The sequence below is a fragment of the Bemisia tabaci genome, chromosome 2, assembly GCF_918797505.1.
Source record: "Bemisia tabaci chromosome 2, PGI_BMITA_v3".
Classification (NCBI taxonomy): Eukaryota; Metazoa; Arthropoda; class Insecta; order Hemiptera; family Aleyrodidae; genus Bemisia; species Bemisia tabaci.
The window spans coordinates 69,448,210-69,464,195 of record NC_092794.1 but is presented as its reverse complement, the minus strand read 5'-3'; positions in this window follow the sequence as shown (position 1 = coordinate 69,464,195).

Sequence of the window (15,986 nt, the reverse complement as noted above, 5' to 3'; positions counted from 1 at the left end):
AGGAAATTTGGCAACTCTCGAATGTTCATACGGCGTTCTTCCTTAGCACGGCAGCGTAGCTCGTGGTCTCTGTCACATATTTCAAAGCTCCCCGGAGTGATTAATAATGAGACCCCCCCCTCCCCCTTCTTCGCCCCCCCGGGCACCAGCAGAGAATAATTCCGGAACACAGGAGATGAGAGACACAAGCTCCAAGTGGTCATTTTCTTGAATAATGGGTCCCCGGTCCCCTGGCTGCTTTGTTCGAAAATATAAACAAACCCGATTTATATGAAGACCGAATCACTCTCTGGACAATTTCTTAATTGAATCGTGGCAGGTTGCCCCGATGCCCCCCCCCTCTCCTCCGCCCCGCGGAGGTGGCGTCGCCCAGACCATCGGAATTCCGAATATTAATCGGGGTTCGGGTTCCTGTCATTATTTTACTTTACGTTATAATCTTTGTCAAATGATGCGGACACGCGTTTGTACTCCGAAATCCCCCCGACGTTATTTTTGGGCACCATGGACCACTAGACAAGGTACAAATTCCAGCATTCTGATACATGTTTCTTCACCAAAATTTCACTTAAAACACGATTCGCACAACGTAAAATTACCGAAATCAACTCCATCCGAAGATATTTAATGATTCTTGGTTCGTGAATTCAAACCACCCGCTCATGAGATCTCAATGATCCACGTGATTCACATCGCGCGCTAAACGTTATCATGAACGTCTCTGCGATAAAAAAATCTGGCAACCTCAATCTTGACACTTTGGCTCAGCTATAGGAAATTACTTATAGTTTGAAAAACACATGGTCATGGGAAATGAATATTGCTCGAATGAGAAGCTTGCTGAAACCGTTGTAGTGCGTGATTTGACTCACGTAGAGCTTTGAGTTTCTTGTGAGCGGGCAGTTCAAATTCCTCGTGACCAATGTGAAATAAAAATGTTAATATCTCCGTTAAGAGTTGGTTTCAGTAATTTTCGTCGCGCGAACCGTGTTTTACGTGAAATTCTGGTTAAGAAACATGTATCAGAATGCTTGAATCCGTACCTTGTCTAGTGGTCCATTGTGTTACTTATTCAATGAGTTGAATAGTTAATTTTTTCGAGGATTTTATTAGGGAAAGAATGAATTCAGTGATTCGTGTGTCTCGAAATCTCAGGAGACAAATTTTGAGAGAACAAGCTTTTGAGAATGTTAAAAATTTGCTTCCCAGATGATAATATTTTTTTACTGTTTTCTGCTTCAAGCATAGATATTTTTCTATGCAACCGGTCTGAAAGACCCCTTTTCCGAAGTTGAGGAGAAGAGTCGACAAAATAACGCTACTGATTTCTCATAATTTTCTCAACCTCATTTATTAGGTCTGAGACTGCTGATCGTATGAAAAAATGACAATAACGTATAAGTTGTAATCCTTCCCTCAAGAAACAATAGAAACATAGCGGGAATGGGCTTATCCGAGCGCGGAGCGATAATTTGAGTTCATTGTTAGTTTGCCAGTTTGCCAGTTTGCCTTCAGTTCTCAGTGTAGGCAAAATGATTTCATACGTGCCCGTTTATTGGTATCATCACGGAAGATCACGATTACTCGTCAAAAACAGTATACCCAGCTTTTTATGAACCACGTTTCCCAATAATTCGGTGATTTTTTTATTTTTATTAACAACATAATTTATTACAAATTTGTCATTACTACCATGACTAACTTATGGCATCTATTGACTATGTTCAATTTTTGGCTAGGGTGATGGTAATATAATTAACGTATGATAGATTGAGATTAATAACTAACTAAACCTATCGTCAAAATCCGGGATGTGTAATATCTCTGGTCTTTGAAATAATGTAATATCTGCGACCTTTGAAATAAGTAATTTTTGGTGAATCAGAAAGCCACTTGAGACTAACTTGCAGAAAAGACACATCTATAAGAGACCTCTAATGACAAGACTCTGTAAGTTATCTTCTAGATTGAGGCGAATATTTACCGGAAGTATACTGCAAAAATCATATCACACCATACTGAACAAGTTTTTCTAAAATACGGGGTTTACTAAATTTTTTTAGAAGAAACCGGATCCATTACGCTGAGAGGCCCATTATAAATAGGGTTTTTTGTCGCTGAGCTAATCTTCAAATTCCAATATCAAAGCAAACTAGCCAAGTGCGTTCATCAATGAAAGTCCTTCCGCGCAGTGGCGTGGCGTGCTTTGCGATACATCGATTGTTATGCCATTTAACACTACGAAAAAGGATCGATAGGCAGGATGTTCGCAGCGAACACTTTAAAAATCGATTCTTTACCATTGGTTTAAATGGCATAACAATCGATAAATCGCAAAGCGCGCCACGCCACTGCTTCCGCGCAAATGAGTGAAGTCCAAAAAAAAGTATAATACGTGATTCACAAACAACGTTTCGTAACCAGAGATGGAAAATTTCATTAAATTTTTTGAAACTTTTGGGGATTTATTCAGGAGGTCAAGAAACGCCTGTAGAAACAGTGATTCTCGATTTTGACATTTTCCACCCCAAGCCTAAAACATTCACGCGTTGAAAATGTTTCCGTTTGGTTTAGAGAATAGTTGTCTCTGAATTCCGATTATTTTGTGCCCCCCCCCCCCCCCCTCGTGTTTAGCACCATAGTAGGGTATGGTATAATACTGCCACATCAACAGGAAGACCATCTGAAACGCTTTCAGATTTCCTCAGAATAAATTACCGGATAATTCCGGAAAAAAATAAATTTTGTGAAATGAATTCAAGCCTTTTGAAACTTCACTTTCCAGCTCTGATCGTAAGTATTGTAATAATAATAATTATCTGCCCTTATTGCCCCTACGAGCCTTTATCCTAACCTCCAAAATTGTACTCTCCCCATGTAGATGCTCCATTCGAAATTTGCCAATGGACCACTAGACAAGGTACGAAATTCAGCATTCTGATACATGTTTCCCAACCAAAATTTCACGTAGAACACGATACGCACAACGAAAATTACTGAAATTCACTCCTTACGAAGATATTCAATGATTCTTGATGCGTGAATTGAAACCACCCGCTCATGAAAACTCAATGATCTACGTGATTCACATCGCGCGCTAAAAGTTATCATGACAGTATCTGCGCTTTAAAAATCTGGCAGCCTCAATTTTGACGCTTTATCTCAGCTATAGCAAATTGCTCATAGTTTGAACAACACATGGTAGGAAATGAACATTGTTCGATTGAGAAGCTTGCTGAAACCGTTGTAGTGCGTAATTTGACTCACGTAGAGCTTTGAGTTTCTTGTGAGCGGGCAGTTCAAATTCCTTGTAACCAATGTGAGATAAAAATGTTAATATCTCCGTTAGGAGTTGGTTTCAGTAATTTTCGTTGCGCGAATCGTGTTCTACGTGAAATTTTGGTGAAGAAACATGTATCAGAATGCTTAAATTCGCACCTTGTCTAGTGATCCATTCTGCGTGCTAAGGAAGAACGCCGTATGGACATTCGAGAGTTGCCAAATTTTCTTCGATAAAATGTTTATTTTTAAGAAAAAATACTAATATTTTCCCTTGAAATTTTCAGAAGCTTTAGATCAAATCACAAACAAAATTACCTGGGAAATCGGTACACAAATATTCAAGAAATTTCCTGAAAATTAGTGATTTGCCAGGAGAAATTTGGCAACGCTTGAAGGCTCATATGGAGTTTTTCCTTAAAACGCCGTATGAACATTCGAGAGTTGCCAAATTTCATTCGATAAAATGTTTATTTACAAGGAACATTAATGATATTTTTCCTTGCATTTTCAGGAACTTTAGGTGAAATTACGAACAAAATTATCTAAAAAAATCGGAAGGAAAATATGCATGAGTTTACCCAAAAAATTCGTGTTTTATCAGAGGAAATTTGGCAACGCCTGAAGGCTACCTACGACGTTTTACCTTAGCACGGCAAAATAGTGTACACAGTGAAACTGCAAAGAGTCGGTTGCCGAGCTCGCCTCGGCGCTGTGGTACTGGCGCCATGCAACGGGGGACAAAGAGGGGACAGAGCAGGCCCCGCCCCACACGACACTGAGACTTGTGCGACTCCCTCCGTGGCGCCCCCCCCCCCCCATCCTGCGCCCCACCTGGTTCGCGACACCGAGGAGGGGAGTCGCCGTGCCACGGGGAGGTGGGGAAACTCAGCGAGTGACACGGCAGCTGGTGACAATCCGGCCCACTACGCGCCGCACAGTGGATCGAGTCATTGGGGGAGGTCGGACAAAATTTGGAAACTTTAAAAGCTCATAACTCCGTTTAAACAAAACCTTGACATTTTAAAAGTGGTTCCACTGGTTTTCTCATGAAATTGTCTTCTATAAGCACCCCTTAAAATTTAAAATGTGACAGAAAAAACATCAAAATTTGCAGTTTTAGTCAAAAATTCCATGTCCGACCTCTGATTGACGCGTTCCATTGTGTGCCGTGCCTCAACGACACTTGTTAGGTGTGTCGAAGGGGGGAGGGAGAGGAAAGGGGGACAGGAGCTCCCACGCACGCCCCGACTCCATTTTGAATTGACAAAATTCTCTATCCTCGTCCACGTCCAGCTTCCCGGTCAGTGGCGTGGCGTGCTTTGCGATTTATCGATCCATCTGCCATTTAAACCTACGCAGGCCCGCCACAAGGGGGGGGATACTGGGTCCCTGGTACCGGGGCCCGGGCCCTGGAGGGGCCCATGACGCAGGTGACAAACCACTACGAATTCATGTGTAACCCTTGTCTCGTAGGGAAAAGTGAAAAAATTACCCTAAAAATTCCGCAAAAGGTGAATAAAGTTTCAAAAACACGCTAGGGCACTATAAAATTTTTCTTACTTTTTTAGAGATTTTCAAGATTTTGAGTATATGTAGAATGATATTTTTAGTAACTGTATTTCATTTTCTTCCGTTGTCGGATGCTATTGCTAAGAGGCTCCTTTCTGGGCATCCATCGACTTCAATGGCTTAACACCCTTGCCATAGACGTACGAAAGGGGAGTCCAGGGGGGCCCGGCTCCCCATAGAGTTGAAAATTATCATCTGCCCCCTCAAAAAAAAATTTATAGATGTTTTGAATGCAACAATTCGAAAGTTTTTGGTGCTGAAAGTAAACAAAAAGGCGTAATTATTCTGCAGAAATTGATGGAAAATCTCCATCATAAGAGCTTCATAATGCGTCCAAATAGATTTAAAATTTCAAAAATTTCCCGGGGGAGGCCCCCCGGACCCCCCCCCCCCCCTGTGCTACGGGCCCGGGCCAGAAAATTGGTACCAGGGCCCGAGATGGGATGTGGTGGGCCTGAACCTATACGGAAAAGGATCGATATACAGGGCATTCGCGACGAGCTCCTAACAATCGATTCTTTATCACGGCTTCAAATGGGGAAATATCGATTATAATCGATCATCCACGCCACGCCACTGTTCCCGGGCCCCCCACCCTTCAACTTCTCTCCGTTCCTGGCGCGATCCATCAAAAAAGGAGACACTGAAAATAATTTTTATATAGTTGGATTGAAGGTTATTTTGTCGTGGTCGAACTGGCATGCGATATATTGCACAGACTAGGTCAAAAGTCTCGGTAGATTTTGAATTTTCAGCCGAAAGAGGACGAGAACCCCTGCGCATGAGCATAAAGAATCATTCTGAGTACCGAAAAAATTGCATAATGTAGGGAAATGAAAGCAGAAGCTTGTTTGGAAAAAACTTCGCATTAAAATCAGAAATCACAACCTGTCTCTCTTGAGCAACAACTTTTCTCTCCAGAGAGACAACTTCTTTCTCTTGAGCGACAAGTTGTCTCTTCTGAGCGACGACTTACGTCTCTCGAGTGACAACTTATCTCTCCTGAGGGACAACTTGTCGCTCGGGAGGTATACAAGTCGTCTCTCCTGAGAGAAAAGTTGTCTCTCCTGAGAGAAAAGTTGTCTCTCCTGAGAGAAAAGTTGTCGCTCAAGAGAGAAAAGACGTGATTTCTAATTTCAATATGAGGTTTTTTCCGAACAGGATTCTGCTTTTATTCCCCTACATCTATGCTAATTTTTTGGTTTAGAATGATTCTTTAGGTTCTTGCGCAGGGACTATCATCCTTTTTTTTGGCTAAAAATTCACAATCTGCCGAGATTTTCGAACCCAATCGATGCGATTCATCGCAAGCCAGTTCGATCACGTCATAATGTCGACTTAACTGATCTAAACTATCGACGTCGAATTTGTTCAATTCAATGTGGGAGTCGTAAGATAAGAACCAAACAAGGGCATATATTTTCTCTTCAAAATCTATCGTAGGATACGAGTTGCACGCGGAAAGCTCGGATATTGACTCCATGAATTAGATATTAACAAATATTTTTAACACAGATCAAATAGAAGTTTGACGATACCAACGTGTCATTTGTATTTTTGTCATGACCAATGTTAATAGCGGCAGATGTCGTTCAGTTAAGGTTCCCCTTAAATTTCACCGCATAGGCAACAAACACACCGAGGAGCGCTAATAAATCCGCGAAAGACGCACATATTATATCTCGCTCCATAAATTTCGATAGAGCCAATAGGCAAGAACTTTAGGTTCGCATTTAGTTAGCGCCGCATTGCACAAACGCTTTAAGGAGCGCAAATCTGTTAAAAAAAAAAAAAAAAAAAAAAAAAAAAAAAAAACACACGAATAGGCAAAACGTAAATTTATCGACATTTAATTTGAGGTCCGCCTTAAATTCCACTATACATATAGGCAACACAATGTTTGCCACAATATTGCAGCGACTATCACGTCATTTCTTCCTTTTTTTTACGAAATCCCTGAAAAAAAGCGCACTTCCTGCGCAACCGAGCTGAGAAGCGCTTTGGTTCTCATGGATTTAACAAATACGCTGGAAATTTCGCGTATGCTCCGCACGATATCGAGATGAAAAATCTCTCAATTTTTAACAGGCAGAAATCGAGCGAGCAACTATTCGAACTCCTGTGTGGGCATGTGGTATCACGAAAAATTGAAGGAAAATCTTAGCTTTTCGCATAAGTCAAATTACCGACGTTTATGAATAGTGAACTTGCATCGATATCAAAATCGCGTATTATTGAGGTGAAAATTGTGTGATCTTTTATGTTCTTCATCAATCGCTGGAAAATGTGCATTCATGCCGCGATATTGAGTATTGAGGTGAATAACGCGTAATTTTTAATAATTTCACAAAACCGCCTTTCCTGCACGAAGGAGCGTGACTCCACATTCCAAGGTTGCAAAATCAATAAACCTGCATAATTTTCGCCAAAATGTTTCTTATTTTTGCATGAGATCAGAAGAAAAATCAATTAACTTCTCAGTCTGAAATTCACAAAATTCTCTTGGTAAAAATGCAATTTTTATCAGGAGAACATCGAAATGTGGTTACGTTCTTTCGTGAGAAAACCGACGAATTTAGAAAAACGAATGATTTTCCCGAACATTTGGGGGACCGTCGACCGTGCCTTCGATTGGAAGTTTTATTTTTAAAAGTAACTTCATAAAGGAAAAAATTTCAATTTTGGCCCAAAAAATAGACTCTTGTATTCTGGCCATTTATTACCCCAGGGCCACTCTGTCGATACTCTGGTAGCAAGGGGATCGGCGATGATCTGAATCGACCTGAGGTGGCGGTAGCGCTGTGGCCAGCGCACAGTGGATCGAGTCAATATAAGAGGTCGGACAAAATTTGGAATTTTTAAAAGCTCATAATTCCGTCTAAACACAACTTTGAATTCTAAAAGTGGTTTCACTGGTTTCCTCGTGAAATTTTCTGTGGTTCCCTTGGTTTCCTAGTAAAATTTCTCTCCAGGGACACCCCTTAATATTTATAAAATGTGACGAATTAGACATTAAAATTCGCAGTCCCCTAGTAGGAGAGGCTGTTGAGAAAAGTTGTAAAAAGCTCGTAAATTTTAAAAGAAATTAAAATTTACTTCAAAACCACTCGAAAATTACGCAACAAAACTCTTGAATTATTCGTATCAGGAAACCCTTTTTGAAGCTTTTTTACATCAAAGTGAAGAAAAATTTTAAGTAATTTTTTTTACGTAAACTTCAAGTAAAATTTACGTATTTTTTATAAATTTCTTACTGGCAAAAACGAGGGGGAAAAATGGTGAACAGAAAAGTATGAAAGGAAAAATTGCAGCCCATAAAAATTGTGGATATAGTTTGTTGTTTTTTATGTAAATTTTACCTTTTCTTTTGATTAAAATGACACTATCTTTTTATTTGAAAGAATTCCTCAAAAGGGTTTCCAAAAAGGAGTATTTTAAGTGTTTTCACTTAAAATTTACAAGTTTTTTACATTTTCTTGACAAATTTTTGTAGAATTGTTCTAACGATTCATTGCTAAAAGGGATTTTAGTCAAAAACTTGATGTCCAACCTCTCTGATTGACTGGACCCACTGCGGGCGCGGCGGTGGCGGCGGCGCCTCCTACAGCGGCATCGATGACACTCGCTAGGAGCCGTGATTGATGGTGAAGCTCGGCGGGACTTTCCGGGCAAAGCAAGCGCTTTCCGGCGATCGGAGCTCGGACTCTCCATTGCACTTATGCCACATCTCGCACCTTAAAATAAAAATAAATACATTAAAAACTAAAACAAGACGACGGTTCCAACGTTAAGACGTTGGAGAGTAGAGTACCTATATTGAGAGAGTATGGCCACTGGGGTTACCACCTCTGATTGGCTCAGCCATCTTAGGCTAAATGGAGCCCTTAGGACCCAAAAATGGCGGACGCCATAAATTAATGTAATGCAAAATGACTCAAAATGCAGTTTTCTTTGCTGATCGTAACGAGAAATTTACTCAAATGCACTATTGCGACATCTTTACATAATTTTAAGGCTAATCGTGTGCAATTTTTGAGAACAATTATCTTAGATGTAGTAAGGTTGGCAGCAAGTGCGGTTGGTGATAACCGTCAAAAGTTGGCAATGACCCCCCTCCCATCCACAAAAACAAAAACAAAGCACCGCCATTTTTGGGTCCTAAGCCTCTCCATGGGGCCCAGTGGCCATACTCTCTCAATCTAGGTACTCTATTGGAGAGCGTTCACCGCACCATAGAATAAGTTGACTACGTCAACAGAAGCGAAAGCTCCGTAAAAACCAATGTTAACATTTTTCTTCTCAGAGTCGGTACTTATTGAAACCAATTTCGAGGTTACCTACTAATATAAAAGTGGAAAAAACCTTAAATTTTAAGCGAATTCACAGTGCTTCTCTGGTTTAACGATAAATAAGTTTAAAGAAAACTCTCTCAATTCCTAAAAACGTATGTATCCGTTATTATTCGACCTCTCCTAAACGTCGACCTATACCGCAAACGTAAACAGTACTTATTGAAACAGCTTCCCTTCGTTGCTTCTGTTGACGTTAATCTCTTTATTCTATGACCGTAGCACCTCGTCAATATGTAAAAGTGGTTTTGCGCGGACGGAAAGAGAGCGCTGCAAGACGCTGTTGAACTAAACGTGGAGTGTACCTAGGAAACATACATATATACAAGAAATGTCTTATCATCATAGAGTAAAATATAGGGGTCATTAGTGAAGGGGTACTTTGTACCGAAAGATTTTCTAGAAGTACGACGACAAAAAATTTGAACGCTCCTTGAAAGAGTTATTAAATAAAAGTACGTTGCAGAGTTTTAAAACGTAAAGATATTAATTTCTCAAAGACAAGCCTACAGGCATTACATAAAGTGGACAAAATAGGAGAAAAAAAGGTAGAAATTATACATAAAAAAATTGAGAAACTAGGTATTGCTTCCCGCCAGGAAAAATGGCGGCGATTCCCATGGAGCAGTGCGGACCTTTACCAATGGATACATTAGTAACATATACCCGATGCAAAACGACGAGAAAGAGCGTAAACTATTAACGTGGTGAACGCTCAAAATCGAGGTTCTCAAGAAATTGCGTTCTCTAGTTTTCCAAAGAAAAAATTAGGTATGATGGGAAGTCTGCAACGTCGTAAACGGATATATACGGAAAAAATGGAGTGTTGATTTATGAATTAAATTGGTAAAAAAATAAAATGATTTATGTTGGTGTTTATTTTATGTTATACATTTTTAATAAATATCTTATCTATGTGTCCGACGTGTTTCGAATGTACATTTTACAATGGTGAAAAGCTAATTTAACCGGGGGAATGGTTAAATTAGCATTTTTCTATTGTAAAATCTACATTGAGACATGTTGGACACTTGCTTTAACTACAAAATTATTGTTAAAATCAGCAATTTCATTTTTTGCCGTGTACGCGGTTTGCTCTTGGGCAATCGATGTTTGTAATTTCATCCGAAATGTTTATCCGTACCGGAGACTCTAAAGGTCACAGAACCCGGCGGAGAAGTTCAAGCTACGGCTCCAGCACCCGGAACGGACGGTATATCTATGACTTGTAAATTTTATATTATATTGATTATAAAATTAAAATCAGAATTTCTCGTCAAGAAAGCCAACAAAGCACGAAACGCACAACGCTGTGGACAGGTGTACCCGGTGTTGAGTGGGAGCCTCCCTCACCTCCCTCGTCGTTCCCGGCCCCCTTCCTCCCTCCCCCCCCCCTACCGGCCACCTCCCAACCTTTTGGCCGCGCATGATGAGACCGGTGATAATTAATCACAAGTTTAACAAGCTTTTTCTGACCCCCATCCTCCCTATCAGCAGCAAACTCGATGGTGACACGCCATTTCCCATTTCTCTCACGTCTCCCTCTTTTTGCCCCCTTCCCACCCCCTCCGCCTCCCTTGCTAGTTCCATCCGGCGGCGCACAACGGATCGAGTCAATGGGGGAGGTCGGACAAAATTTGGAAACTTTCAAAGCTCATAACTCCGTTTAAACACAACTTTGAGGTTCTAAAAGTGGTTCCATTGGTTTTCTCGTGTAATGTTCTTCAAGATGCACCCCTTGAAATTTCAAATGTGACGAAATAAACATCATGATTTGCAGTTTAAGTCAAAATTTCATGTCCGACCTCTCTAATTGACTCGAACCACCGTGCGGCGTGGCGTCTCACCGAGCGTAGACTGAGGACGCATATCGATACGATCTAACGTCTTTCGCGTTTTGAGTGAGAAACACGTGTTCCCTTGAAGGGGTTGAATGCATCGCTTACAATTGTTAATTTTTTAGTTTCCTCACTCACAACTCATACGCACCCCCGTTGCACTACGGAACAAGTCAACAAAGAGAAGTTGGACAGCATGAGGAAACTTTAATAGTCCATAAATCCGCACTGAAAAAAATATATGGTAGATTTAACCAATCTCTGACACATTGATACAAATACAGTAGACTCTGGATTATCCGGATTAATTGGTGCCGGGCCCGATCCGGATGAAAAAGAAATCCGGATAATAATAGTAAACACAAACACCACTAACCAACACCACATTATTCTTATTATGTATACATCGTGTACATACCAACACGAATTTAAAAGGTTAACGCCAAACTGAACGACTCAATGGTGATTGTGAATGGTAGCCGACAACGATACATTACAATACATACAACGATGAAAGCAAGCAATGTGTGAAGTATTCATGTAGTCTTGTAGGCGCTAATGTGCGTTTTAGGCTAACTAACCGACTGCACTGCGTTTGGCGTAATGCGAGAAGTATTTAGGCAATCTAGTAGGCGCTAATGCGTTCCACGCCGACGACTTACAGCTTTTGCGTACCTATACAACTAGTCTTGGGCATGTAAGGGTCAAGTGACTTTTTCGACGAACGGGCGCAGAGGGTTTTTGAATAAGGGGGCAGCCTAGGGATTGGGGGGGGGGGGGCAGTAGAGACGGTATCGAAACCCAGCACGATTACGTGAGTTGGTGCAAATATGACGTCGCAGAGGAAAAGCCGAGCTACGGAGGGACTCGGCAGGGCCTGTGGTGGGACCGCGGCAAGTGAGAAAGGATACCCATCAAAATTTATGAGGTAAATCAGTCGGTTGCAGAGACCTCGCCATGGATACCGAGTTGCCATGTCACACAAGCACCAAGGCCTATGAACTGTTCCATCTGTAAAGCCTTTACTATCAGCAGCTACCAATTTCATCCATTGTAGAATCTCTATGCAGATCCAATTGGATTGCATTTTGCAAAAAGGAACCACAAGCATTCCACTATCGCTAAGATTGTCAATGACCCCGGCCGATGATATGTCTGTTGGTAATTCCGGCGTGTCTCGGGACGCAAACACTTAATTGAAGTGAACCCTGAATTAATATGATATGAATGATATTTAAATTATAAGACTTGTAAAGTACATATTTGTAAAATTATGCATTATTTCTGAGGTACGAATTAAAAAAAAAAAAAAAAAAAAAATTAAATTGCTAAGATTGTGCAACTTTGTTTACTTTGAGAATGTAAACTGATCGTCTAAACCAGTTTTCTCTTTGCTTCCAATAAACTATTAATTCAATACGAAAATTACCATAGTAAATTTAATTTTTTTGCGGGGTTTCAGTAATTCTTTTGCAAGGAATGTAAGTTGCACAATCTTAGCAACGCAATGTTGCTACCGATGCGCTTGGTCATAGAGAGAAAAAAAGGAGGTGTTTGCATTTCGGGCATCTTGGAATTTTTTTGATGACGTAGGTCGGTACAGTGACGTTTATTTTCGATTTTCTTGGAAATGGTGTAATTGATGGAAAAAATTCATTTTATGAAAAGTGCTTGAAATTATGTCATGAGTTGATTTCAGCAAAAAAATGGGACATTATGGTCCGTTTTTCATACTTCGAATTCCGGATTTCGCTGGCCAGGTTGTACTGACCTACGTCATAGGGTAAACAAACCTCAAGATGCAAACACCTCCTTTTTTCCTCTATGGCGCTTGGTGCCTTTTTGCAAACTGGAATCCGATTATAAGCGTCGCTCCTCTGACTTAAGGGCGTATCTCGATTTCTCCTTGAGCCCTATTCGCAGCAGCGAGGCGTGAATGGTCGATTATCGATATTTCTCCATTTGAGGCTATGGTAAAGAATCGATTTTTGAGGTTTCCATTGCGAACGCCCAGTTCATTGATCCTTTTCCATAGGTTTCAATGGCAGATCAATCGATATATCGAAAAGCATGCCACGCTACTGGCCCTACTCTCCGTACAACTCCGTGTTCTCCGAAGCCCACGTGGAAATAGAGGTACACCCTTGCTTCAGAGGAGCGGTCAACGTGATGTCGTCTTCTTTCCGCCGGACATCGATGTTTAAAATAATAAACAAATAGTAGAGATTTATCTACACTGAAAAAAATATCGACCGTGAAACTGCAAAGTTGTGTATCTCGGTTGCAGTTTTCAACATTTCCGCTCATACTTTATTTTTTAAAAAGAGACCTGCAACCAACATTATGACTCGAAATTTTCACAGAATGTTCCTCACGTAGAGAATAAAAATTACCAAATTTTTCAAAAGATGACGTTCAGTTGTTTTTCACGTAGAAAATGAAGCATGACAGGAATACTGCAACGTCGCAAAGCGAGATACGCATATCTGCAGTTTCTCATCAATATCCGTATTCTTGTGTTACTTTCGGTTAATATGGAATGTGAGACACGAAGTAATCCAAACTCTATGTTGATTTTGGTACAGTTTGCGTTGAATTTAGAGCAAAAACTAATGGAAAAACTGGGGAACCCCAAAATCAACTGAGGGCTTCGGAAAAAGTTGTGTTCCACTTATCAATCAAATTTTTTCATTATTTTTTATACCCGTGTGCACGTGGCTTCTCGAGACTCTCTAACTGATTCTTCTTCTTCTTTTTACAAGGGTTGGATAAAAATTCCGCTGAGAAACTCACGTGTGAAAAGGAGAAGGGCGTGATAAAGTTTCGACTTCTCTGAAACTCCAACTGCATAACCACAGAAGTGAAGGAGTAGTATGATGAGATCCCGCCCAACACGGAAATATTTTAAAAATATTGCTGAAATATTGTCAAAAACATTTTAACAATATTTTAACAATATCGAAATAATATTGCTGCAATAGTTTGTTGTCCGCCCCCCTGACAATATTGCAGCAATATTGTCAAGGTAATATTGATAATATATTTTAAAAATATTTACTTGCGATGAGGTTATCATATTCCATATCCGTGTGCGCGCACTCTAGGAGACGTCTTTGGTACTAATTTTCTTTCTAATGTACACATGCGTCCAGGTTGTGGATCGTAGAGTTGTTACTGACCTTAAAATCCGCGCCGGCCTAGTCGGGATTAGAACCCACGCCTCGGGGTGGAGTTGATATCCGAAGTCCAGTACTTTACCACCAGACCAGCCAGGCTTGATGTAGATGGGCCCGTAAATTCAATCTCTTAACTATCGCAGGCCTCTGAGTCCGTAATATGTTTGTTTATTGACGGATTCTTATAATATTTTACCAGAATTTATTATTTATTATTTATTTATTATTTTTTATTTCATCCTGTAATTTGTGTTTCAAATTCTTTATTAATTGTACTCAACATATTCCTATTCATGTATTACAAATTTTCGTTTTTTTTAACTCTCTCTCATTTTTTTCTTTACCAAATTACTGTTTTTTATAATTGCGTCTTTTTCCAGTTTTAATTATTTGAGCTTTTTCCTAGTTTGAATTTATGTCGATGTATTTATGTTATGTTATTTATTTTTTTCCCTTCTTTTTGTCTTTTCTTCCCCCCCCCCCCTTTCTTTTTTCTAGCGATTGATTTTAGTAAGTTCCGCAAAATAATTGGTAAACAGAGCAAAACCATACGCTAATTTGGCAAACATTTTGAAAATCTAGCAAAAATTTTAGCCATAATAGCATAAACTAGTAATGTTAATTTCGCAAAAGTATAGTTTGCCATTTTCGCACAATAAAATTACCACTTTTGCAAATTGTTTTGTCGTTCTCGCCACGAGGGTGGGCATTTTAGCAAAAAAGCAAATTGCAGAAATCGCAAACCATTTTTTGCCATTTTAGCAATTAATTTTTAAATATTACAAAAATATTTATAAAATATTTTTAACATAATATTAAACAAATATTTTTAAACTAATATTTCTAAAATAATTTTAAAATATTTTGTAAATATATTTTACAAACTGTTTTAAAAGTAATTACATAAATATATTTTGTAAATATATTTAAAACATTTTTATAAATATATTGTTACAATATTGTCATGAAATATTTTAGCAATATTGTCAACATATTTCTGCAGTGTATTTAAGGAAATATTTACATGACAATATTGTTTCAATATTGACAATATTGCTGCAATATTGCTGCAATATTTCGTGTTGGGCGGGGAGATTCTTACACTGGTTCTCTCTATTCGTTTCCAAACTGGCGCCAGATTGGATTCTTAAGACTCCTAATCGTTAATTTCGGTTTCGTTGCTCTCCTTGGACATATAGCTACTTACTTTTTAATTTTAGCGTAAACCAAAAGTCTAGCCCTCTGTTTTAAGTCTTGGAAATGACCTCATTGCGCGGCCTGATTTGACAACGGCGTGTAGAGCCGCGATCGACTCGCCAAGAACTCGCCGAATCGGACTCATAAGACACCGTATGAATGTTTTAGCGCGCCCTGTCCTTCTGAATGATGACCTCCCTATGTCGTCCCTCAGGGCTCGCCCCTCCCCCCTCCTCTCAACCCCTTTGGTCGGCTTACTTCGATTTCTTGCCTCCGATCCGTCCGTGGTTCGTTCTCATGTTCCGCTGACACCCGAATGCCCTTTTCCGCGCATTCTGCTTCGCTTTCATGGTGACTATGACATATCGATGAGCACTCGACGCGACGCGCGAAACTTTTTTTAACTACAAAATTCGAAAAACGAAATTATCGTGTTTTTGAAAAGTCCCCTCTGAACCCTTGTGGCCGCACATAAATTATGTCACCCATTTTTTCCCGAGTTTTGCATCCTTTCCGGGGACGTCCCATGAAGAGATGGCGGCAGGGCGTTGAGGAAGGAATGTTACGTTGTCAGT